Below are 27,701 nucleotides of genomic sequence, written 5' to 3' on the forward strand. Positions count from 1 at the left end.
ATCTGCATGGTCATATTCAGAGTTTACAAATGTTTGTAAATATAACGTGCCTAAAAGACAATTGACAGAGAATGAAAAGTGTTATATGTGAGAAAAACACGTGTGTGCACGAGAAAAAATATGTGTCGGAATTGAATCTGTCAGCACAAGATTGGCAATAAAAGTTCAAAAAGGTGTCGAACTGTGTGACTTCTTCTGGACACAACAACACAATAAGTTGAAAAACACACATTCAGTAGTTATTTTTAGAGCACACCGATATATTAACAGTCAGTTTTCATGCAAATGTTTAATTACTGTTGTTTTTTTATACAATATTGTGTGCATGTCGGTGCACACAAGTCTTGCAAGAGGGTACAATACGCAGGGGAGGGGGCATGACAGCGTCGCCTATGCGCCGCGAGAGTACAGTTTATTTCAGGCTTTAGTGTAGTGTACAATAGTCCAGTAAAAAAATATTTTCTTTGGCACTTGGGTTGAGGGTTTGGTTTCCATGACAACAATATCACCTGACACCATGACAGACTATCATTATTCCCTTGAGCTCTTTGTGGTGATGCCCCCACTCAAACTGACATGATGACAGGGGTTCATGACACAGTCTGACAGAGACAACAATTTGCTGACCGTCATTGTCTCATCTGAGTGTTACTGTTTGACAGAAAGTCTGTTTTAGGCTTGCCTAGAAGAAACTACACACTATTGTATATACACAATTAGATATTTAACTAGAAAATACAATTTCTGTAGAAATTGTGTAAATGCCCAATATTCTTTAGCCGAACTGAAATGCAGAAGGAATGTAAAATGATCATCAGAATTTGATTGAATGAAAAGTAGGAATGGTTTCAATATTGAAAAAGGCTCGTTTAAATGCGAGTAGAATGTATAAGGAAAGGTGGAAGCGGTTTAACTGTGAGATAGTTTGAATGTAGAAATGCTGTGATTGTAAGAAACGTGAATGTTGAAGATAGGAAACTACTGCAACATACTATTAATTTAGAAATGAAAAATGTATGTTATTATAGCTGGAATTAAACTCTGAGAATGGCTGAAAAATTTGCCAAGGAAGTAAGCATCCCTGAATTAATTTACTAAATTAACACTCATGGTTTAGGCCATGCTTTCAAGCGGTTGGGGATTTGAACCAGGTCCTCCTACTTAGAAGCTGATCATGCCAACCACTGTGCTAAACAGCCAGGCTTGGGTATAAATCAATGTTTTTTTTTTCTTTAGAATAAAATGTATCTTTTCATATGACTCATAGATGTAAACATCTTTTTAGAATACTTTTTTTATTTAGGTCTCTTTCAGGGATCGAACCCACATCAGTTGGATGAAAGGCATGCCTCACAGCCTAACATTTCCTACCGCTTGTCCCTTTCGGGGTCACTGGAGCCTATCTCAGCTGCATTCGGGCGGTTTAATGTTGGGGATAGATCAACATACGTTTTTATTTTATTTTATTTTAAAGAAAGTATATTAGGAATGGTTAGAAAATGGAAAAATGTTGGTGGATTATAAAGGAAGGATATAACCTGTTGGACTGTGAAATGGGTGTAATATAGAAATACTTTGATAGTAGAAATTATTTCAATTTTAAAATCGCTTTAATGTTGAAGATCGGAAACTATACTGAAATGTACTATGAAAATAGAAATGATAAATGTATGTCTTAATAGTTGGCATTAAACTATATGACACAAAGATGTAAAATTATCTAAAAAAGATTTATGTATTTGGTCTCTATGGGATTTAAACCCACATTACCTGGCTGAAAGGCAGACGTGTTATGACTTTGGCTAAACGTCCTAGCTGTCACAGTGAATGATATCCAACTTGTTTTGTTAAAGAGAACTGTAGGTTGAATTGATTTACTACCGCAGGTTTTTTTTGCTGCAACAGTACAACGTTTTCAGCTATTTTTTGGGATAAATTAACATGTTTTACAATAAAATGATACCTGATTGTATGAAACATTAACTTCCATACAAGCCAACATTTAGAAAAAAAAGCGAAACCATTACTTACATTGATAGGGGAGATGAAGAGGTTGTAGTATATATTTAATCTATTTTGGGATTTAATCCATACTACACCATTATAAATGCTGCAGTGCTGCAAGATGTATGCCTTTACAAAAGTACTTCAATGTGAAGGCTCACATAAAGTACATTAAATAAGCACAACCAAATAAAAGGAGTAATGCTTAAATAAACTAACAACATATTGCAAATGAACCTGTAAAAGGGACTAATTATTGAAACACAAAGATTGCTGCCATTGTTTAATCTTATTTCAATAGGTCAAAATTATAGTGTTACCCATGATGCATTTCTGCAAAATTATTGCTTATTTGCTCATTTCAGACTTTTTTACTATAACACACATGTTTTCCGATAGTGTTGAACATTTACTTACATTCCAGGTTATTTTTAGGGAGAAGAAATAGGTAGCCGTAAGTGAGAATGGTTGGATGAGTACAAATTGTATTGTCCAATATTTTGAAAAATCATGAAAACTGTAAAAACTGAGAACAGATGAAAACATGAAAATTATGATTTACTACACAACCGATAATATTAGGGAATGTTTGTTGAATGAGCCTGCATGTCCTGAAAGCGCTGAACGGGATCAATCGCGTGAATAGATGAATTTTGGTGTAGAACAATTTAGTGCGAATGCTGCCTCACAATACAAAGGTCCTGAGTAGGTGTGGGTTCAATCTCAAGTAGGGTTGTCCCGATCCAATACTTGAATCGAATCGGCCGCCGATATTTGCCAAAAAATGCGTATCGGCAAGGCAAGGGATAATGTTGATCCAGATCCAGTTTTTAAAACGGATCGGTGTGTTTTCCAACACACCGATTTAAATAATACATTCCACTCTTGTTCTGCTCCCTAAACTCCATTCCGCATTTTCCAGAACACCTTCAAAACATCCACAGGTCTGCGTTCTAACCGTGATTAAAAGTTACGGTAAAAATGTCAGCTGTGTGGGATTATTTTATCCTACAAAACGAAAAAGATGAAGATGTGGAGTGCAAAACATGCCACAATAAAGTTAAGCGTGGTGGTAAAGTTGTTAGATATTTTAATGACTCTTGCGAGTGAGAGGCTTTTTGGCACTCATCATAGAATAACACAGGAGCAGGCTGACACCTGAGCATCTTGAAGTGCTCATCTTTGTTAGAAAAAATCTCCCCATTATGCTTGGACTTCAATTGTTTGCCCCCCCCTGACTGGGGAAAACAATTGACGGGAGTGTGTAGATATATATGTATGTGTATATATATATATATATATATATATATATATATATATATATATATATATATATATATATATATATATATATATATATATATATATATTATTTTAAGTTTACACTTGTTCAAGAGCAAGTATTGATGCTGAGTTATAGACATTTTATCCAACTCAGGTTGTTTGTGTGTTTTACTTTTTAAAAAATAATGTTTAGAGCATTATTTGCACTTTATACTGTTCACTTTTTTATTGTTTAATGATGCCATTTCTGTTTGTCATGTATCATTTTTGATATTTTGTGTTTATCCTAGAATACCAACTGTGTATTATTGTGTATTATTCAAACTCACCCAATTCAGCTGGCTAGTTGTTATCAAGAGTACTAAAATCATTTTCAGCATGAATCTGACAACTAAGTAGGCTAAATAAATTTAAACTTTAATACATACTCGGATAGGCCAGTATCGGTACCGGATTTGAAGTGCAAAAACAAAATCGGTATCGGATCGGAAGTGCAAAAACCTGGATCGGGACATCCCTAATCCCAAGCTCGGGATCTTTCTGGGTGGAGTTTGCATGTTCTCCCCGTGACTGCGTGGGTTCCCTCCGGGTACTCCGGGTACTCCGGCTCCCTCCCACCTCCAAAGACATGCACCTGGGGATAAGTTGATTGGCAACATTAAATTGGCCCTAGTGTGTGAATGTGAGTGTTGTCTGTCTATCTGTGTTGGCCCTGCGATGAGGTGGCGACTTGTCCAGGGTATACACCGCCTTCCACCTGACTGTAGTTGAGATAGGCACCAGCACCCCCCGCGACCCCAAAAGGAATAAGCGGTAGAAAATGGATGGATGGATGCTTAAAAGGCATTCAAACTGAATCGGTGAAATGCAGGTGTAGTGCACTGCTGTGTAGTTTTGTTTGTAAAATGGTGATCTCAGAAGACAGAAATAAACCCTCTGCAGTCTCATCTCCACATTGGGAAAGACTCATTAATATTTAATGTTAGTTTTCTTACAGCTATCGTTCCCGCCAGCTCCTTCCATCTCTTATCCTACGTGAAACTACAGTAATGACCTATTTTCACTGTCAGCGTACAGAGAGAAAAATATAGGCAAAAGAGGAGAAGGAAGGGAGGGTTTATTAGGTGATAAAGAAGCTGGCAAAACTAATGCAAATGACGGAAAAGGAAAATGTTTCACGGCCACCACAAACCCCCAACCACATCAAGGTCAGCTGCTGTCGAATTAGATCCCTGCTATCATACGCCGAGCACAAGACTCAGCTTGAATAAGCAAAATTAAATAAGCAAGAGCACCAGTTCACATAAAATTAGCAATGCATCTAAAGGAGACATTAACAATAAACCCTAGGGAGGAGAATATTACAGAATCAAAGTAAGGATTTGTTATGTCTTTAAGAATTTGTCTAAAGAAGAAGCAGTGACTGACACTTCTGGCATTTATTGTGGTCAATATAAAAAGGGCTCATATTGGCCATCCAAGTTGAAGCTGAAATATTCCCACAACGGGACATATTTTTTCATCTTAATTTTTGCTATTTTGCAGAACTACTTAATCGCGAGGAGGCAATTTCTTCCTACGTGTAAGTGAGCGGCCTGGATCTCAGCCCACCGAGACAAAGATTGTGAATGACTGAAAACAGGGCTCACCACTCTGTTCAGTTCATTCTACTGTTGAGAAAACACGCTCAGGTGCTGAGAACGATACAGTGAGTGAGACCTCTTTCCCCCTGCTCGAAGCAGGAGACTAAGAAAACAAACACACAGCAATTCATCGATTTCGACTTAATTGTCATTTATGGCCCCAGGCCTAATCTTCATTGCTTTTTCCAAGGAGCAAGTAGTATTTGTTATTAGCGTACTGGCTGGATGTTTCCTTAAACACTGTTAATCTGCCAAAAGGCAAAATAAGGCTTAACAATGCTAATTGTTGAACATTTCGGTCATTCAAATGACGGTCACAACAGAGAAAAATAAAAAGATCCGCCTCTTGATTAAAACCTCAATGTCGACTAATGGTGCAGCTCTAATACATTTAAGGTTAAAGTCCCTATGATAGTCTGACACACCAGTGTTGTAAAAGTATCCTCTGCATTTGACCCATCCCCATGTTCACCCCTTGGGAGGTGAGGAGAGCAGTGAGCAGCAATGGTGGACACGCTCAGGAATCATCTGGTGATTTAACCCCTAATTCCAACCCTTCATTCTGAGTTCCCAGCAGGGAGGCAATGGGTCCCATTTTTGTAGTCTTTGGTGTGAATTGGCTGGGGTTTGAACTCACAACCTTCCAGTCTCAGGGCGGACACTCAAACCACAAGGCCACCGAGCAGGTCTAATTGATTTTATAGAAATTGCTAATCAATAGAGTAAATAATGTTTTGACCATAGATGTATCCATGGTTTGGTCAGGTAAATTCCCATACGATCTATTTGTATGGCACAATATTGTTCGAAAATATGTGCCCAATCATCTTTTAAAGATTGCACCTTAAAACATACAGTAATTTCTTGAAAAACATTGATGAAAGAGGAGAAATAAGGACGGACAAAACACACATCATAAAACCTAGAAACACTATTTAGAAACAATATCATTACAAATATATAAATACATTCTTGTTGGCATATTTCATAGAATTTCAAGGACAACAATAAAGACGCCATCAACCTCTTGTGTGTGTCTGATGTAAGGTGGGCTGGATCCACGCTAATCCCTCGAGGGATGCTGAGCTGGGCTCAGACACATGCAGCCAATATTCCATACGTAATCAAAGGCTTTCCTGAATGCTTATTTTGGTCTAATCCCCTCTGCGCTCCTTCCATCTTTCTCTTTTATGCATTGTCAAGTGTTGTGATGTTGGTCCTGAGTCCAACTGGGCTTCAGGGCACAGACATAGTTATAGCTTCGCTGACAAAAGCTCAACAAAAATGTCATAACCATCTATGCATGGTAGTAGCTAGAGGTAGGAATCTTTGACGAGCTCACAATTAGATTACGATTACAATTCAGGAGCTACGATTTGATTAAAAATCAATGATTGATATATCTTTAATTTATGTATACTGATGCAAATTTAAATTTCTTATTGTTTCATTAAATAAGCGTTTATCACTTGCAATTTAAAAAAACTGTGCATTTTTAATAAAAAATATTTAATTGAATTCCCACATTTATTAAAAATTAATGTGAATCTGTGCAAAGTGCCCTATAAAAAACAAGCTGGTCCAATCTCTTAGTGAGGTGGCTCGCTGCAGTCAGCCAAAATTTACAACTGTCTGCATTACTTTATTTAAAATAAATACATTGATTGTCGATTATTGGATGTGTACTAATCAAATGTACAATCGTCAATGTCCGAATTGCGATGCATCTATTTCGTCCACCTCAAGTAGTTGCACTGGAAGGCCGCCACAAATAAATTCGGACTGCCATAAATAAAAGTCTTAAGTATATGTTCTCTTTCACTCAGTACCACATAAAATGGGGCTGTGTGTAAATGCAACTTGTCTTGTCGATACAACTTTATACAGCAGATGTTGGTGTGCATTGTAACTCCACTTTTTAAAACACCTCATACGCAGTTGGTGTGCCAAAAAAACAAGATTGAAGAAGGATTAGTGTTGCCAACTTAACTACCATGTAGCTATATTTACCGAGAAGTCTTTTTTTTTTAAAAAAGCAACTGGTGACACATCTCGTTAAGTCCCTTTTGGAGACTGGCATAAAAGCATGCATCGCTCTTCTCAACGAGCACCGGGTACTGCTGTGGGGCCATCATCACAATCTCTAACAGGTATTTAAGGGAATCAATCCTTACAACTGTTTCCAGCTGCCGCCCCAAATGTATAATAACAAATTAATACTCCAACATACATTCCATATTTGTATGACCTAATATTCTGGGTGACACAAGCAAATGCCAGATGTCTGAATCAGGTTTTAATAATCGAAACATTTAACTGATTCACTATTGGCCATATAAAAAAGGTGATAAGATGTCTCAAAAATGTTCCAAAAATTATATGTTGGGTAATACAGGACTACTGCGTGCAACTGACTGATTACTTTTGACTCCCACTTCTGTGCTAGAGCAGAGAAAGAAAATAGTTTAGGCCTTGTGGAATAAAACAATCAGGACAACTAACAGGAAGGTTTTCTGAATTCCAGAGCATCGTTTTAACAAAAAAATATGAAGTGCTGAACACTAATCCCTGCAATGAGGTGGCGACTTGTCCAGGGTGTACCCCGCCTTCTGCCCAATTGTAGCTGAGATAGACACCAGCGCCCCCCGCGACCCCAAAGGGAATAAGCAGCAGAAAATGGATGGATGGATGGACACTAATCCTGACTAACACTTATTTTAGCATCAGTAGTTACTTTCTTATTTTATAACACTATATTTCATATGATGAATGTGTAAATATATCATGCAAAGCAGCTCTCCTAAAGGTCTAAAAATAAATATTACTATAGGGATTTATAACAAGCTCCTGCAAATGAGAAGAGGCTACTTTTAATAACTAACTGCTGCATGTCAGAAACATCATCGCAGAGGTGCAATATTTCTAAAATACTTCCTAAATTAATTTGTAACTTTTTAAATAACAAACATATTTATTCATTCATTCCATAGCATTCAGGGTCTGTGATTTACAAATCCAGAAAATAAATATAAACACTCTACATTGGCCAGGTGGAGCAATTCGAATCTACTTCTAGTAGATTACAGTATGCAATGTGATATTTGCAGAGGGTCATGAAGGGCAACCACAGAGCCTGCACAAACTTCCCAACCCGATGACGTATGGCAGTCCATTTGTGCTGCTAGTTATTTGGCTGAATCAGCAGTCTAAATGATTAACAACACTGGGCAGTTTAACAAATCCTTCAAATGAGTAAAAAAAAAATCTCCTCCCAAAATTTCAGTAAGTGGAGTTGAAACATAAGGTCAGGAAAAGTTTGAACTCTTTGTGATCACTCAAAACCCAGAGGTAGCGATAACTTGAGTTCGCTATTGTGTTGACCCAGTAACTAAGGCAAATGTTTGAGAAACATGAGGGCTGCAAGCATGGGGCATCAGGCGCAAACTGACCTGCCAACAACCAGGCACGGTTCTGGACAGCAGCTATTTGACTGCATGTATAACATTTATTTAAAGAATACATTCTGCCAACCACCTAGAGAAAGTTAAAAAAAAAAAACACACTAAAGTGCATAATTTACTCAGCCGAGGCATAGCAGAGATTCACATACATTCATTTTTTTGTTGTATTATAATGATGTCTAAATAGGGAGGTTTTTTTTGTTTAGTATACTTTTAGCTTCCTGTTTTTTTTTATTTGCACTGCTCAGGTTTCTCAATTGATCAGAAACCCAAACTGATAAGACTGCTTCTATTTGCTAATGATCAACCAATATGTTTTTTTCCGGGCAGATACAGATTATAGTAATCAATAGAAGCGATAATCGATATTTGGAGCAGATATTTATTTGCAGTAAAAGTTATGTAAACATGAATAGTGTTTGTAAGTAAACAGCTGTACAAGACCTTAAGTTGTTTTTTAACAATATTTTTGAGGAAACATCTGACCAGAAGCAACAAAATGTTTAATGCAGCACCAATATTGTGGTTAATTTAGCGCCAAACAACATCAGGGTATTTCAGGTAATATGACCTGAAATCCCCTGTAATTTTCTACGAATGTCAGAGGAGCATCATCATTTGCATTTTAAAATATGGGGAAATCTTCAGAGAATATCGGTAAAAACATGGGATTTTTCTACATCACTATAACTCACTCACCAGCTCCTCAATTTTATAGCGGTTTATAGGCTCAATAAATTGGAAGGTTTTTTTGAAAGGAACCCTAAAATATTGCAAACATTTAAACAAAATCAATGCTAACCTCATTCGCTTAGTTTATACATGACACATCTGTCAAGATGGCAGGCATTTCTTCCGGGATGTTACAGAAAGCATAAGAATGCTGCCTCTTCTTCCTGACTTATAAGTCTACTCTGAAGTTGGGATTTTTGGCAGGGGTATCTTTTCTGCCATCTTAATATCATTCATGTATGTCGCATTGATATGTGATTGAATCACGGAACATGAAACTCGCCTCGCTCCTTTAATGACCCCACGCTGCAATCGCTGCGGACGGAGGCTTGATCGTTGCCGTAGCAAAACAAACAACACGGAAGAGGTCTCATATGTGGATATATTGTATCTGCTGATGAAGTTCTGTTGTAGTTGTAAATTAAGGTAAGACCAATACCGATATACTTTAAAATGCTAAATATTAACGTCGATAATCCCTACTATTTGCTGATCAGAATCCGAAATAATGTAGATTGTATTACGATACAGGAAAAAAACAATAGCACTCAGTAGTGCATTGACCTACGTCACAATAATGCAAGTGGTCAAATCCTACCTCCAATAGCTTTGCTCCAAGGATAAAAAGAGAGCAATTTGAACAGTCATCATTAGCGGTAATATATCCCTCCAGTCTTGTAGGTGGCAGTAATAAGCACAACAACAAAGAACATGAGATTAAAGTTTGTAGATATAAGAAAATTGTTGATGTATCTTTTGGGGGAATTATTTCATAAAAATTGTATCGCTGCACAAAATAAAGAAAATAATTGGACGGATTAATCGGGAATAAAAATCAATAGATTGTTCAATTTAAGAAATTGTTGTTTGGTGCGGCTCTACAGACAACGAATAATATAAACTCCTGTCTCAAACTTTGTGCTTGGCAGAGGTAATAACTGGGCCAACTGACTCAGGGCAGCGTGAGCCAGTTGCTTTCGCTTAATGGATGCCCGAGAGCTGCCCTTGTATAAAGGCGCCTCCTCTCATGGACCGTGCCTACAACAATGGCTACAGTAATGGCAAACAATGCGGATGAACTGGATTGTGAAAACGTGATTGATAAGTAGGTCATGTCTTGTTGTCACCACTTGAGGCATAAACTCAAACAATCCTGGTCAACTGAACCAATCTGGCTCAAAGCTTGCTTAATGTGTGACTGACTGTCCTTAAAGCTTGGACGTAACAAGTAGATCACAGTAGACAATCATATCATGAAACTTTACTGTTTTAAGTTTAGCTTATTAGGATTACACGGGCAGCATGGTGTTACAGGGGTTGGTGCATATGCCTCACAATATGAAGGTCCTGGGTTCGATCCCAGAGTTTGGGGTCTTTCTGTGTGGAGTTTGCATGTTTTCCCTGTGACTGCGTGGGTTCCCTCCGGGTACTACGTCTTCCTCCCACCTACAAAGACATGCACCTGGGGATAGGTTGATTGGCAACACTAAATTGGCCCTGGTGTGTGAATGTGAGTGTGAATGTTGTCTGTCTATCTGTATTGGCCCTGTGAAGAGGTGGTGACTTTTCTAGGGTGATACTTACATAAATATATATTATACCATTACAGAAAAAACACATTCCTTTCATAATTTTTCAAATACAGTACATTAATGCTGTTTTGTTGTAACTGTGCCACGTTTGAGTATGTTACAGTAAATAAAGTGCATCATCAGTCATAATTAAATCTGTTTGAGGGTCTCCCAAAATCTTTACTTCTTGCTCTGGGATCCTCAAAGGAACGGCAACAGAAGCTGAAAGCCTTAAAGTTTCTCCCTTGGGGATTGGGTTGCAGAGGTTCAAATGCATTCAAGCCAAGTCAGAACATCAAAATCTTATTTGAGAATCATGATGTGAGCTCTGTGCAAGGGAAACTATAGCTAGGCCTGGACTGATAACACAATTGGCTGGACGATATATTGTCCAACAAACTATTGCCGATAATCAATATTACTGTTAGCATTAGGAGTACAACCACTATTAGACACTGTTGACAAAGACAGACAATAAAATTTCTCATCGATAAATTATTTGCCAACAATAGTCCTAACATCATCACTTGTGTTATTCTGAAGTTAAGCAAGTCAGAGCGGCCACTCCAACAACATCACTGGCAAAAATATGTAATGTGTGGAAACAGTTCCTCTTATTCTTGTTAAAAACGATATTTTGCTCATTCTGCAAAGCAGATCTCGTTTTTATGACACTGCATCTGTGATACGGGAGCATTTAAAGCGGGAGAAATGTCAGATGTGAAGGATGCAGTCTCAACTCAAGATCACATGGGGCTAGTTATCTTGCTAGATAGCTGACAAATGTGAGACAAAGTTATAACTTTAACTCTCATTTTAACCAAAGCCCGCCCGCTAAACTTTGTCCAAACCCCTTCAAGTACTTTTTAAAGCAACGTAAAGTATGAAGAAAGGCACAATATCAAACGTCAAAACAGGCTCGGGCAATGTGATATGACTGAAAACTAACTGTATCACGATATTATATGTGTTTTATCTATCCACCCATTTTCTACCCCTTGTCCATCTCAGGGTTGCGGGGGTGGCTGCACCCTATCCCATATCGGTCAATATTAGTAATTATTCATATTTTTATGACACATTAACAAGAATAACCAGGAGAAAAATATATTAAATGTAAACATTTTGATTTAAAATATGACTTTCCCACAGCTGTGCTCAAGTGAGCATGGCTAAGTTGGTCCACATTAGTCTGACAACGGTCTGTTTTTTAAAAAAAAAAATCCCGTTTTATCAATTTTTTGTTTCTCTTCTCACTCCATTCAAAGAATAAACCGCGAGACAACAAGATGGCGCAACGAAACATGATAGTGGATACTGTTACCTGATTGGCTGTTAACCAGTCACTCCCACTGATCAATGATCACTTTCTGCGTTCCTCAGTTACCAAAGAGCTAGTGCCTTTGTTTATGCAACCAACCATGCTTAGCAACTTCCAGTTCAAAATATATATATATTTTTTTAAATATCAAATTTTTTATCGAATGTATATTCTATTGATATCGATTATGTGTCAATCCCAAAATGTACTGACATTGTTTTATCGCCCACATACAACATTAAGTACCATTGCGTCGATATAAGATTAAACATAAAATCTACTAGCAAGCTAAAATTTTAGGGAATAATCAATGATACAATACTAGATTACTAAAAATGCCAGGAAGTAATCAAGTATCAATAACATACCAGTGTGCAGCCTTTTAAACATGTTATTACAAAATGCGTGTTTCTTTTTGAGCAAGTTAGAAAGTTTTTGGTGTTTTGTTTATTATTGCTGCTATTTTAACTGCCCGTCTTAACTTTTAAATGAACAAAAGTGTAATAGTTATTTTTGTAACAGCCGAATGAGCAGCATAATTACAGTACAGATAAACATTTATGAATGAAATAGTCATCGATGTTGTTCGTAAGCATATGCCTAAAAATATTGTATCTCAAACTGAATTTAAAAGTTGATGGCTAGATTAAAGCCACTGAATATGTGTACGCTTTATAATCTGATTATTCAACCAATTACTAAGATAGTCCATGAGTCGTCGAGTACCATAATAGTCATTAGTTGCAGCCGGAGTCAGCATTATTTTGAGACCAAATCAAGCACCAATGTAAACGGGATATGCAATACTAAGAATGCAAGTACCCGATAAAAACGCGATAAACTTTTATTTCTAATTTTTAGGACTTGAGCAGAAAAGCTGAGAAACCTTATCGTAATTGTTCCATGCAATAATTTTACCCAACTTCAATTGCATTTTTGAGTCTATTAACATGCACAAAAACTACCAAATATTTGCAAGTACGTCTGGTCTGGCGAAAATGCTTTTATTTTGAGGGCACCAAATATAACATTTCAAAATTGACTCTCTAGCAACCGCTTGAAAAAAATATATCATGACAGGACGCATATAAAAATTTCCATAACCGATACTTGAAAAAAAAAAGGAAGTAGGCCAATTTGATTTCCATCAGCCATTTTCAGGCCAAAAACAAGGGTTGTACTTTAACAAACTTCTCGGAGAGTCTTTGACCACAGGAATTGCGGTTAAAATGACAGATAACTAAACAGATGAGCGATGATACATTACAAAGGAATTTTAGCCACGCTATAAGGTGTGGGTGTGTCATGGCGCCAAACTTTGATCTGATGGTTCGCCACAAAACTTTCAAGATTTATAACTCGGCTCCACAACTTCAGATATTGATCAGAATTGGAACACATGCAATGACACCATAAATTGCTGTATCAGTCAGTACCTAGTCGTATCCATTCATAGTGGGCAGAACCTGGCAGTAAAAACTGCTCTTCGCCATCAACCATCAAACTGTCATCTCTTAAGATGATCAGCTCTCCTTCCAAACTAATATAAAGCTTTTAGGTTGAGGTCTGATCACAACCGAATGTTTGTATCCACATCAATATTACCCTCTTGTGGTGGAAAATCATAACAGCCATATTATATTTCCACATGCTCCGATCATCCTGAGATTTTTGGTCTTGGCATTGGGTAAGATGCAACTGCATAACTGCTGTGGTGCCAGTTTCGCCCATTTGTGGTGTACATTTATAACGGTTATAACATCCTTCTACATGCTCTGATCTAGGGCTGGGCGATATGACCTTTTTTTTGATATCTCGATATTTTTAGGCCATATCGCAATATATGATATATATTAAGATATTTTGCCTTGGCCTTGAATGAACACTTGATACATATAATCACAGCAGTATGATGATTCTATGTGTCTACATTAAAACATTCTTCTTCATACTGCCTTCATATATGCTACTTTTAAACTTTTATGCAAAGAGGGAAATCACAACAAAGTCAATTGACCAAAAGTGTATTTATTACAGTTATTAAGCATTGGCACAAACATTCTTGTCATTTCCAAAACAGAAATTGCAAGATTGTCAGACATTTTAAGTGTCAAATAAAAATGAGCTGCATAATAGGAAATCAAATAGTATTCGTCCTTCACTATGTGGTAGGTTAATACGGACGTTATTAAATTCTCTTCATTCTCTAGCGAGTGACTTTTCAAATGATGCTACATATTAGCAGTAATGCCACTTTATATAGCAACGCTTTTGCCCCATTCTTGGCAAATTACGGCTGTCTGTTCGACATATTCCCACTTGAAGCCGAACCACCGCCAGACGATGGACCCCCTGCTGTTTTTATTGGGAATTAAGTCTTTCTTCATTTTTTACCAGATTTGCACCTTCTTTCTCTCGTATTACGACTCGTACGGCTATGTTAGCATCACAGCTAACGTTAGCTAGTCTGCTACCTCTCTGCTGGGAGAGGGCGTATACTGTACGTATGTGACGTATGACGTGACGTGTGTAAGTTTGTGCGCCTGCTTGTCTGTGAGAAGGAGAGACAGGAAAGAGTGAGAAGAGCCTGTAGTGTAATGCCCGCAGCTAAAAGCAACTGTGTGAGAACGTATACTCGAATATTATGATATAGTCATTTTCTATATCGCACAGTGACAAACCTGCGATATATCGTATGTATCGATATATCGCCCAGCCCTACTCCGATCTTCCTAAAATTTTGACGGTGGGTTGGGCATTGGGAAGTATGTGACTGCATGCATCATGCCTGCTGGCCGACTCACACCCCGAAAAAATAAAATGTACTCTCAATCACTGTTAAAAAAAATGGCTCTTCAATTGATATGAACATCTTGAAGTGCAGTTTAAAAAAAAAAGAAAAATAGGTGGAATGGTTTGTTTTGTTGTTTTTTTAGTTGCTAGCAAATTCTGCATTCTTACTTGTTCATCCGTGTTGATGGGCTCATCCAGCTCATTCGGTTTAAAGCCGAAATGGTAAATGCTACTTTGCAATCATCTTTTGTCCCCCATTTTTTCATTGCAGTGCTTCTCACTAGCGAGTCATGACTAGCGAGGCTCTGCCATGCATCATGTGTGTGTAAAGCTAGCAGTCCTACCTCCACCCACAGAGAAAAAGATTGTGGATGACTGACAAGAGGGCTCACTCTGTTCTGTTAATTCTGCTCCTGACTAAAAGTGCTCAGGTCCTCAGAACGATGCACAGAGTGAACTCTCTTGCACCCATGTTTGAAAGTGAGGGACAAAGAAAACCAGCACAAGTTGAAGGGTTAATTTTAATTTATTGTTCAAATAAATTATTTATTGACTATCGGCCCAGCCCTACCAATAACAATGTTGATGTAAAGCAGTGCTTCAATTATTTTCTGCTACGTCGCCCTTAAAAAATTTAAATTCTTTTGCAACCCCCCCAATGCTCCACCGTGACTATAAATAGTATAATTTGTCTATGAAATTGTTGTAACCTCTGCATAACATTGTAAGTTTATTAAAATTAAAGGAAACAACATACATGCCTTTCCACGTCTCCCACCGTGATTACAGTGAAGCCAAGTGCTACATACGATTCGTCGTATTCTAATAGGAAAAAAAAGCATGTTCATCGAGGTCACACGCCCCCCCTCACCCCGGGTATCCCCTCCCCAGGTGATGGAGGTTTGCATGCTCAATTTTTGTGCAATGGAATGGTTGAAACAATTCAACGGCTCATGGAACCATCTGTTCGTTTGGACAGGGTGTGTTTTAGCCACAAAAATGACACATGCAGCTTTGGAACCACGGTGACAGACCACAGGAAGCTACTCTACAGCCTGGTAATGCTGACAGGGCGTCAACAGCTTGTGCCAAGTCAAGCAGGAGGCTGTGAGGTGATCCGGAGCCCACTCATCAGCTCATAGGGAACTGATGAGCAACCTGGGGTTAAGCATGTTGAGAAAATAACAGAAAAAGCCAGATCCAGCCAAAGGAAATCCACCCCAGTAACTCTAACCACCCCGTAGCACAAGCCTGCTATCTTCCAGCACTTGACCCCCATGGGGCTGCAGCTTTCCCCAATGCTCCTGAAACGGTGCCAGCTACAATACATAAATGGCTGTCAGCTATCACACATGCAGAAAGAGGACACTGTGAGGGAGGGTGGCACAATGCATCCATGCAGGCATGATCCAAAAATAGAAAAGCCATTAAGGATATGTGCCATTAGCAGACTTCAACAATAAAACCAACTGAGGTACTTTCATGGTTCAAAAAGCACGGACACATACGAGGCAATAATTGGAGTACACAACTACTACACCACTTTACAGCACATTTACAAAAAAGCATGCGTTATCTTGGCCTAGCGTAAAATACTCTTTGCAGTTTTATAGCGACTTTTGCTAAAATGAAAACAGGGGGCCCTGTGTGTTTCATATGACAGTCAAATATGTTACATTTTAATTACAAAAACTGTCATTTTGGCTAAAGAGTAAGGCTTTGAATCTTTGGGCACTACACGATTCGACCGATTCTTGAGGGTAGCGTTTTTTGATTCTTGACCAATAGTTTTTTAATAACATAGGGTGCCGGTTCTATGATTAACTACCTTCCTCCATAAAATAGACAAACAGCTCTGTTAAATGTCAATGTTACTTAAAAGAAAACAGTTTTTTATTTAATAAAATTCTACTCAAACATTTAATAATGTCAAACACAAATAAGGCAGCACTTCTCTTTTCTTAAGTATATCTGTACAGCAGATATGGGCATCTCTATCAAGAATATGATTTACCTGTGTGCCTGGACAGGACAAATTAATAAAACATTTTATTTCATCAATCTTTTTTTGACACCCATACAAAATAGTCTCAAATTTATTGTCACCGCCTTGACCTGCAATCACCACACGATGGACCTTGGCACCATAGTATATGTACCATGTGAAAGCACTTTTTTAACAGTACAACATAATTTTTGCTATCATATTAAATTGGCCCGAGTGTGTGAATGTGAGTGTGAATGTTGTTTGTCTATCTTTGTTGGCCCTGCGATGAGATGGCAACTTGTCCAGGGTGTACACCGCCTTCCACCCGATTGTAGCTGCGAAAGGCTCCAGCGCCCACTGCGATCCCGAAAGGGAATAAACGGTAGAACATGGATGGGTATTTGTACGTATCACATTTAGTGATGTTTTTCTGTAATTACTGTGTTTTGTTGTTGTTGTCTCTGTCTTATTCCCCTGTTGTCCTCACTATTTCCCCCTTTGTATTATTTTTTTTCTTCTTTTATACCCCCTCCTACTCCAGACTGTCTGTGCCAAACATTAAATACATCAATTTAATAAAGTCAAATACAAACAAGGTTACAAGAAAAGTATCCAAAACTTCTCTTTTACACAGCAATTCTGTACAGCACATATGGGCATCTACATCAACAATATGATTTGTCTGAGTCGTTGGACCGGACATGAAAAAAATTAAAATACAATTAAAAAAAACAGTATAACAGTGCAGACTGTTGTAGAAGGTGATCACAGCGACAGATTGTGGGCGTAATTACGACTGTTACGTCACTCAAAATGAAAGCATTTTTTAAAAGTGAATGAGAAGCGAAAGAGAGGAACACGGCTTTCTCCAAAGTAAGAAAAGTTAATGCAGCAAACCAACATTTAAAAGTGAACGGACAAATATATGTTTATTCTTCTACAATGTAGTTTCAAACCCTTTGTCTCGTATGCTGAGAAATTTAAGTGGTGATCAAAAGTTAAAAACATAGACTTAAGACATAAAATACGACAACAAAAACAGAGTCAGTGAAGTAAAAGAAACCCAAAACAAGAAAAAAATTGGGTCTTCTAACGGTGTGTCTAATTTGTTTTAGTTATTAAAAATAACTTGGTTTAAAAGATTCAGTGTGCATAAGTACTTTTTGAGCACATTTAACAATACCACGATAATAATGATAACCGTGAAAATTTTGGTCACAATAACCTCGCCTTTGGTGATGTATCGAAACGATTGAGTTTTTTGTTGCATACGATTTAAACAATTCAAAAAAATATTTTTTTCTCCTCAGTAGTTTCCGTAGCTTGCGTTCCCTTGCTTCCTTGGCGGCACACATAGCAAAACATAGCAAATGCTAACGAGAGCAAGACGTTTGTTCCAAGGAAAAGTGCTGTCAGTACTTTGGTTTTGCAGCAATAGGTGTAGAACATACACTGCTCGGTGCAAAGTTTCATTCAAAAAGGCAGCAGAGCCACAAACTTATTTCAGCATTTGAAACCGAAGCCTCCAGCCGAGTGTGGGAAATGCAACTCTTTACGAGGTTACAACAAACACTCTACAGCAGTGGTCCCCAACCATTGGGCCGCGGACCGGTACCGATTGGTACCGGGCCTCACAAAAAATAAAAAAAACAAAAAAAATGTTTTTAAATGATCAAATCAACATAAAAAATACAATATATACATTATATATCAATACAGTCTGCAGGGATACAGTCCGTAAGCACACATGATTGTATTTCATTATGAAAAAGAAAATGAAAAAAAAAAAACCCGGTCCGTGGGACAAATTTTCATGCGGTGACCGGTCCACAGCTACAAAAAGGTTGGGGAACACTGCTCTACAGGCTAAAAATCACCCTACTATGGTGGAATCATTTACACAAGGTATGCATGATGACACCATGTATGATGAGACAGAAGCACAATGCGTAGACTGAACACTAAAGTGGTTGCTCTGCACACCGCCAAGATGTGTGAAGGAAAAGGCTGCGTTTTCTTTATCCACTTACTGAAACAAACTTTAGTCCTCTCAATATTTTACTTCATTATTTATTTGGATACAATAAAGTTAAAGATAAAGTACCAATGATTGTCACACACACACTAGGTGAGGTGAAATTTGGCCTCTGCATTTGACCCATCCCATTGATTACCCCCTGGGAGGTGAGAAAGCGGTGGACAGCAGCAGTGCCGCGCCCAAGAATCATTTTTGTTGATTTAACCCCCAAATCCAACCCTATACAATGCATAATATGACACTTTATTTACAGAAGTACGCTATTCCAGGCAGATGTTTTAAGTTTGGGCTTCACGGTGGGAGAGGGGTTAGTGCGTCTGCCTCACAATACGAAGGTCCTAAGTAGTCAGGGTTCAATCCCGGGCTCGGGATCTTTCTGTGCGGAGTTTGCATGTCCTCCCTGTGAATGCGTGGGTTCCCTCTGCGTACTCCAGCTTCCTCCCACTTCCAATTTAGTGTTGATTGGCAACACTAAATTGGCCCTAGTGTGTGAATGTCAGTGTGAATATTGTCTGTCTATCTGTGTTGGCCCTGCGGTTAGGTGGCGACTTGTCCAGGGTGTACACCCCTTCCGCCCGATTGTAGCTGAGATAGGCACCAGCGCCCCCCGCGATCCCAAAGGGGAATAAGCGGTAGAAAATGGTTGGATGTTTGAAGTTTACACTTTATTGATCTCAATGTTGGAAATTATTATTTGCAAGCAATGTACAATCCTACATTTTTTTAACAGAATTATTGTATTCAAGCTGAAGTATTTATTTTCAAGGGAAGTTTTCAATTTAATTTATGCAAAATTATCCAATACAAGTTCAATTCATATCTGGTTTAAAAAGAACAATATTATACAAATTAGAATGTTGCTAAGCGTAAGGTCCAGTGTGTGCAGTGTCATATCAATATAATAGTTTTTTATCAAATAAAATAAAAATCGTCTTTTGAAATATCTCTGCCATTTGAATTCAATGGTTTCTTTAAAGTAGGGTGGGGAAGTAGTCCTGGGCTGTAACACCCAGGACTACAATAACACTACAAATGAATATTTAATTGCGTTACATCCCTTTCACATTGCCTTAACAAAAAACAGATGCATTGATGCCACATAGGGCTCCAAATTTTGCAGTTTCAATATATCGCAGATTTTTTGTTTTTTGCCTTTTAAAGTACATTCTATGTATTCTGGGCCTAAATTAAGCATTTTCAAGCATTAAATGGCTAAATGAACTGAAAATATCAACATTACAGTAAACACAGCACGCAGTTCAGTACCTGGCCCAACCGTTGTCAGGCCGCGTTACTATAGGGCGTGTAAGTGTGACGTAGTAAACACAATGAATTGTGGGCCTTGCGGGCATCTGAATAGCTTATTTACACGACCAAATGCAAATGTTTGTGCTAAAGTTGGGTTCTTTTCTTTGAATAGTTCAAAACCTCGTGCAAATGTGCAGCATCATTAACTTCCACAATTGTTATGATTGGTTAAAAAAACAACATCTATTTAGTGAGATTTTTCCTCATTTCCAGCGTGAAAGTAAAGCCAAGGAACTCGGGTTAGTGAGCTAATAAAGAGACAGCGAATAGCTTGAACATCATCTGCTAGACGATCAAACGTCACCTATGCCATCACCTGGTGCACATTGGTGTGTTCAGGGCATTTTTAGTTTAAATCAAAGCATGTTTTATTCTGTTTCACACGGAGGCTGTTAACGTTAGTCAAGCTAGCTGCTTGCTGCAAACAATATACAGTATGTTTTTAAAAAGCATGTCTGTTGACTTTCGGAACAGTAGCACAGTGATCAATGTGTTTAAAAGCAATAATGGTCTTATTTTTTTCCAGAGAAACATGCTTATGAAACGAGGCTTGGCACCCTCACTCCATTTCTAACGCATAAGAAATGAAAGCTGTAGATTACGCGCAATTTGAACGGAGGACGATGAACCTTAACAGACGTTGCATTCGGAAATTCTTAACCGGTATAAAAACTGACTACGCCGATGAGACATTTTGCCAAGTTTGCATTGGACAATGGCGGCAACTTACTTAAGTCTCTTGGTCATTGGTTTGCTTGTATGGATCAATTCCACCAATTTTACTTTTTTTTTTTTGTGTTAGCAAGCCTTTGCAAAAGGGTACAAATAGTATCTGGAACCAGACTTGGTACGAACCTTTGATTCCTTTTATTTAGTGCAATTAATTTTATTCCAGTTTGTTGCTCTTCCTCACATTACCGTGCATACAGTAAAGCAAAACAAAAGCTTTGGTCAGGAAAAATGGCTATGACGGCCTCACAGTGCGTCGCAAATTAATGTGCCTATATTGAATATCAAACTAGTGTAAAGATGATTACGTGGGTGTCGTTATTAATGTCTAGATGACGTCATATATTTAGAAGGCCATAAATCTTTTTTTCATGCACTCGCTATGATAATACTTAATTTATAATTCCTACTTTGCGAATATTCATTTACCACAGTCTGGCCCGAAACCAATCAATTACAAATAGACGAAATAGATATTCCAAGGGTAAAAGAAAACACATTTATTTTTTAATTTAATAATAGATGATAAAATTAATTGGAAATCCCATGTAAAAAAATACAACATAAAGTAGCAAGAAACACATCAATAATGAATAAAGCTAAACATGTTCTAGACCCTGCGATGAGGTGGCGACTTGTCCAGGGTGTACCCCGCCTTCCGCCCGATTGTAGCTGAGATAGGCGCCAGCGCCCCCCGCAACCCCAAAAGGGAATAAGCGGTAGAAAATGGATTGATGGATGGATGTTCTAGACCAAAAATCACTTCATATTCTTTACTGTTTGCTAGTGTTACCACATCTGACTTACTGAGTAGAAATATGGGGAAACAACTACAAATGTGTGCTTCATTCACTAACTGTGTTATAAAAAAGATCAATTGGAATAATACATAATGTTGGAAATAGAGAACATACAAACCCAATAATTTCGCCACACCTAGTGTGTGTGTGTGTGTGACAACCATTGGTACTTTAACTTAACTTTATTGAATCACAAATATTGAAATTCAATGATTTGGTGCGTTTGCAAATCGCTTACATTTTGTATAAAGCAAACTATAACCTGCTACCCAAGAATATACAACAATTTTTCTCAACAAAAGAGGAGAAAAATAAGCTCAGAGGAAAATCTAATTTAAAACATTTGTATGCTTGTACAACACTTAAAACCTTGAGCATATCTGCATGTGGAATTAAATTATGGAATGGATTCACCAAAAAAATCAAACAAAGCAGCAATATGATTCAGTTTAAGAGACTGTTCAAACAACAAGTGTGCACAGAGTACACAAAACAAGAAGTATGATGAACATTTTGCGATGAGGTGACGACTTGTCCAAGGTGTACACCGCCTTCCGCCTGATCGTAGCTGAGATAGGCTCCAGCGCCCCCCGCAACCCCTGAGGGAATAAGCGGTAGAAAATGGATGGATGCATAGATTTTGAAGCCCTTTTTTTCTTTATTGAAAGAAATATTATTTATGCATTTAATATTTATTTGCTTACTATGGTATATTATTTATTTATTTGTTCACTGTTGTGTTACAGAGAACAAAGAAATAGGGATAGAATTGCTATGGTATGAAAAGGGGTAGGATTAAATAAGCTCTTCTTCATACTCCTTTTCGGACGTACTGTAATGAAACAACTGGAAATGTGTGATGCATTACATTTAATCGTATGCATGTTCCAAACAAACTGAACTGAACTAACAGTGGTAAACGGGAAATTACTGTAAACACTAGAGATGTCCGATAATATCGGCAATCCGATATTATCGGCCGATAAATGTTAAAATGTAATATCGGAAATTATCGGTATCGGTTTCAAAAAGTAACATTTATGACTTTTTAAACGCCGCTGTACGGAGTGGTACACAGATATAGGGAGAAGTACAGAGCGCCAATAAACCTTAAAAGCACTGCCTTTGCGAGTCGGCTCAATCACTTAGTATCTACGGCTTTTTAAACACACAAATGAATGCAAAGCATACTTGGTCAACAACCATAAAGGTTACACTGAGGGTGGCCGTATAAACAATTTCAAAACTGATACAAATATGCGCCACACTGTGAACCTACACCAATCAAGAATGACAAACACATTTCGGAAGAATATCAGCACCGTAACACAACAGAACAAATACCCAAAATCTATTTCAGCACTAACTCTTCGGGGAAGCTACAATATACAACCCCACCCCAAATTCCAAGCTGCTGTTTTGAGGCATGTTGAAAAAAAATGCACTTTGTGACTTCAATAATAAATATGGCAGTGCCCTGTTGGCATTTTTTTCCATAACTTGAGTTGAATTATTTTGGAAAACCTTGTTACATTGTTTAATGCATCCAGCGGGGCATCCCAACAAAATGAGGCATAATAATGTGTTAAAGGCCTACTGAAATTAGATTTTCTTATTTAACCGGGAATAGCAGGTCCAGTCTATGTGTCATACTTGATCATTTCGCGATATTGCCATATTTTTGCTGAAATTATTTAGTAGAGAACATCGACGATAAATTTTGCAACTTTTGGTCGCTAATAGAAAAGCCCTGCCTTTACTGGAAGTATGTGCAAGTGACGTTACAAGTTGCAGGGCTCCACACATATTCACATTGTTTATAATGGGAGCCACCAGCAGTAAGAGCAATTCCGACCCAGAAAGCGACAATTTCCCCATTAATTTGAGCGAGGATGAAAGATTCGTGAATTAGGATATTGATAGTGAAGGACTAGAAAAAAAACAAAAAACGACGGCTCCGGGCGGCGGCAGTGTGAGCGTTTCAGATGTAATTAGACACATTTACTAGGATCATTTTGGAAGATCCCTTATCTGCTTATTGTTTTAATAGTGTTTTAGTGAGATTCTAAAGACATACCTTTAGGTCGGATGGCTGCGGTGAACACGCAGTGTCTCAGATAAGCCGAGGAGTCAAGCTCACAGCTGCCTTTTTTGACAGCTACTGCAGGAGGAAGTCCCATAATCCACTGATTTCTCCAGTAAGACTTAATATCACAATTTTCCCATCCAAAGACATGCTGGTTAACGTAGAGAAGACATGTTCGCTTGACCGCTCTGCTTCACAACAAACAAAGAAACACCGGCTGTGTCTCGGTGCTAAAGACAGCTGCAATCCACCGCTTTCCACCAACAGCATTGTTCTTTATGGTCTCCATTATTATATGGACAAATTGCAAAAGATTCAGCAACACAGATGTCCAAAATACTGTGTAATTACGGCATGAACAGAGACGACTTTTAGACGTGTTCGGTGCTGCCATATGTCCCCTCAAACACGTGACGTCACGCGTACGCGTCATCATTCTGCGACGTTTTCAACAAGAAACTCGCGGGAAATTTAAAATTGCAATTTAGTAAACTAAAAAGGCCGTATTGGCATGTGTCGCAATGTTAATATTTCATCATTGATATATAAACTACCAGACTGCGTGGTCGGTAGTAGTGGGTTTCAGTAGGCCTTTAATTCCACGAATGTATATAGCGGTATCGATTGATCTCGGAATCGGTAATTAAGAGTTGGACAATATCGGAATATCGGCAAGTAAGCCATTATTGGACATATCTCGTACATACTGTACAACCAAATTATGCTTTTTCTTAGTTTTTTTCGAACATGAATATTTACAACGCAATACAACACAAAGAGGCTGAAACGTGGTTTAAAAAAAATCCTAGACGCATCCTGGAAAAGCCTGTGTAGTAAGTCATGGGTTGTCTTATATTCGGGGCAATACCTTATTACAGTGGTTCTCAAATGGGGGTACGCGTGCGCGTGAGATTTTTTAAAAAGATTCTAAAAATAGCAACAATTCAAAAATAGTTTATAGATATATTTATTGAATAATACTTCAACAAAATATTCAGTGTTGACAGCTATATTTTTTGTGGACATGTTCCATAAATATTGATGTTAAAGATTTCTTTTTTTGTGAAGAAATGTTTAGAATTAAGTTCAAGAATCCAGATGGATCTCTATTACAATCCTTAAAGAGGGCACTTTAAGTTGATGATTGCTTCTATGCGTAGAAATCTTTATATCTAATTGAATAACTTGTTTATTTTTTCATCAAGTTTCTGGTTATTTTTACATCTTTTTTTCCAAATAGTTCAAGAAAGACCACTACAAATGAGCAATATTTTGCACTGTTATACAATTTAATAAATCAGAAACTGAAGACATAGTGCTGTATTTTACTTCTTTATCTCTTTTTTTCAACCAAAAATTATTTGCTCTGATTAGGAGGTACTTGAATTAAAAAAATGTTCACAATGTTTACAAAAAAGGTTGAGAACCACTGCCTTATTAAACTTAAAGTATATAATCTGTAAAACGAATTACCAGCATAATGTGAGTAATTCCGTTAATGTCAACTTGTGTGTCGAGTGGGAAGGCAATTTAGAGCAAGAAAAAGGGACTTTAAAAGGAGTTAAAAAGAGAACTGCAGAGAATGGTTCTGGCATGGCAGGACGTTCAAACTGAAGCAGCGCTGCCGCCGCTAGCGAGCTCTAAACATTCCTTCCATTTTCGTCACCATTTTCAACCTTTATTTTTTTTTCCACGGAAGACAAGCGTGGACAAAGCCGGGGACAAACGGTTCGTGTATTTCGACGAGGCTAAAGGTGTGATAGAATCCCACGACGTACGCACGTTACCCCGCAGCAAAGTCGCCCAAGCTAACCAGCCGCCGAGCTAGCTGGCTAGCATACCGGAGACAAAAGCCTTGAATGAAGAAGTTCCTCCGGGGGCCAAACAGCGTTCAGGTGCCGCCGCTTGGTTGCGGACGTAAACACCGGAAGCGATAAAAGACTTCCAACACCCCACCCCGTCGGTAATTATAGAGAGGAACGAAAAAGTTGAGCTTACCCCTCCTGGTCCAGCTTTTTTTTCTTGTGCGCTGTGTTTGAATGGAGTGTTGATGTCGACAGGCGTCTTATTCCGGGGTCACATCCCTCCTGGCGGCGCGCAGTGGCTCGTCGCAGCGGTCCTGCTGCTTCTGCGATGCTGCTCTCGGCCACCGGAGGCGCTGTGCGGACAGCCCTGCCCACGCCACACGCGCACCCCCCCCGGTAGGACAGAAGGCTATAAATAAACCCCCTTTCAACATCCATTTTCTACCGCTTATTCCCCTTTGGGGTCGCAGGTGGCGCTGGCGCCTATCCCAGCTACATTCGGGCGGAAGGCGGCGTACACCCTGGACAAGTCGCCACTTTATTGCAGGGCCAACACAGATAGACAGACAACATTCACTCTCACTTTCACACACTAGGGCCAATTCAACACACAACCTAAAAAAAATATGAAATAAATACCCACATTGTGCCAGACGGACATGTGTTTTTGTTATTCAATGTGGATAGGCCAGTGTTTTTCAACCACTGTGCCGCGGCACACTCGTGCAGTGTTTTTCAACCTATTTTATGCCACATCAATGTGGAATGCACTCCCAACAGGTATAAAAGTAAGTGCATCTCCATATTCCTTCAAAACCGCTCTAAAAAAACACCTCCAGGCAACTTCAACCCTTTACTAATACCTCCTCCATTCACATTCCATCTCCCCGGATTACAAATACCGTATTTTTCGGAGTATAAATCGCTCCGGAGTATAAGTCGCACCTGCCGAAAATGCATAATAAAGAAGGGAAAAAAAACACATATAAGTCGCACTGAAGTATAAGTCGCATTTTCGGGGGAAATTTGTTTGATAAAACCCAACACCAAGAATAGACATTTGAAAGGCAACAACAGGCTGAATAAGTGTACGTTATATGAGGCATAAATAACCAACTGAGAAAGTGCCTGGCCAGCGCTACCTGCAACCCCAAAAGGGAATAAGCGGTAGAAAATGGATGGAAGGTGCCTGGTATGTTAACGTAACATATTATGGTAAAAGTCATTCAAATAATTAAAACATACAGAACATGCTATAGATTTACCAAACAATCTGTCACTCCTAATCGATAAATCCCATGAAATATTATACGTCTAGTCTCTTACGTGAATGAGTTAAATAATATTATTTGATATTTTACGGTAATGTGTTAATAATTTCACACGTAAGTCGCTCCTGAGTATAAGTCGCACCCAGGGGCGTCACTAGACCTAATACTGTACTGGGGCACAAATAATTCATGTGAGCGTGCAAAGCGCGCAAGCAAAAACATTTTTAGCACTTATTTATCATATAAAATACATAAATAGTGCTTTAAACTATGAAATCATATCAGATTATGTTGTATGGATCTTTGATTAACCACCTGAAATTAACTAATGCCTTTGACCTACTTGTGCACTTTTTTTTACTCCAGACTTCTAAACTGTTACTGGTAAAAGCAAAAAGAAAGAGCAATGAATCTTTTTGAAATATTTATTGCAGTAATTATCTGCAAATTTAACATCTACCAATGTAAAACAAAAAATAAAGCACCCCTACATCTCTGGGTTCTTTTATATTATTTAATTTCCATTTATGGCTATGTGGCTAATCCTATTTCAGATACACAAAACTATAAAATATACACAAAACAATAAAGCCACAGTAGTAGAATAAATGAACAACTGTTGTGTGTCTGTTCAGGGAATCATTTTCTGAGAAGTAAACTGTAACGTATCGTTTTCATTTTTGCAAAGTGGTCAATCACTCTGGACAGACATGGAAATATTACAGTAACTGTTATACAGTTGACCAGTGGTTCCCAACTGCTGGGTCGTGACACAAAAGTGGATTGTGTGTCATTTTCAGTCAGATGTGTGCATGAAAAAAAAAAAGTTTAGGGAGAAAAAAATCAAATTGTGGCAACAAAACCAGAT

General features: G+C 38.2%; 1 protein-coding gene across 2 annotated transcripts in view; it reads right to left on the reverse strand.

Moving 5' to 3' along the window:
- The window catches only part of ctnnbip1 (catenin, beta interacting protein 1), a 48,798-nt gene extending 22,882 nt beyond the window's left edge, over nt 1-25,916 (reverse strand). For both annotated transcript variants that reach the window (XM_061903938.1, XM_061903937.1), the window contains exon 1: nt 25,756-25,916. The gene's annotated coding sequence lies outside the window, so the exon portion shown is untranslated. The remainder of the gene's footprint in view (nt 1-25,755) is intronic.
- Nucleotides 25,917-27,701: the final 1,785 nt, after the last annotated feature.

The sequence above is a fragment of the Nerophis ophidion genome, linkage group LG06 (assembly GCF_033978795.1).
Source record: "Nerophis ophidion isolate RoL-2023_Sa linkage group LG06, RoL_Noph_v1.0, whole genome shotgun sequence".
NCBI classification, from domain to species: Eukaryota; Metazoa; Chordata; class Actinopteri; order Syngnathiformes; family Syngnathidae; genus Nerophis; species Nerophis ophidion.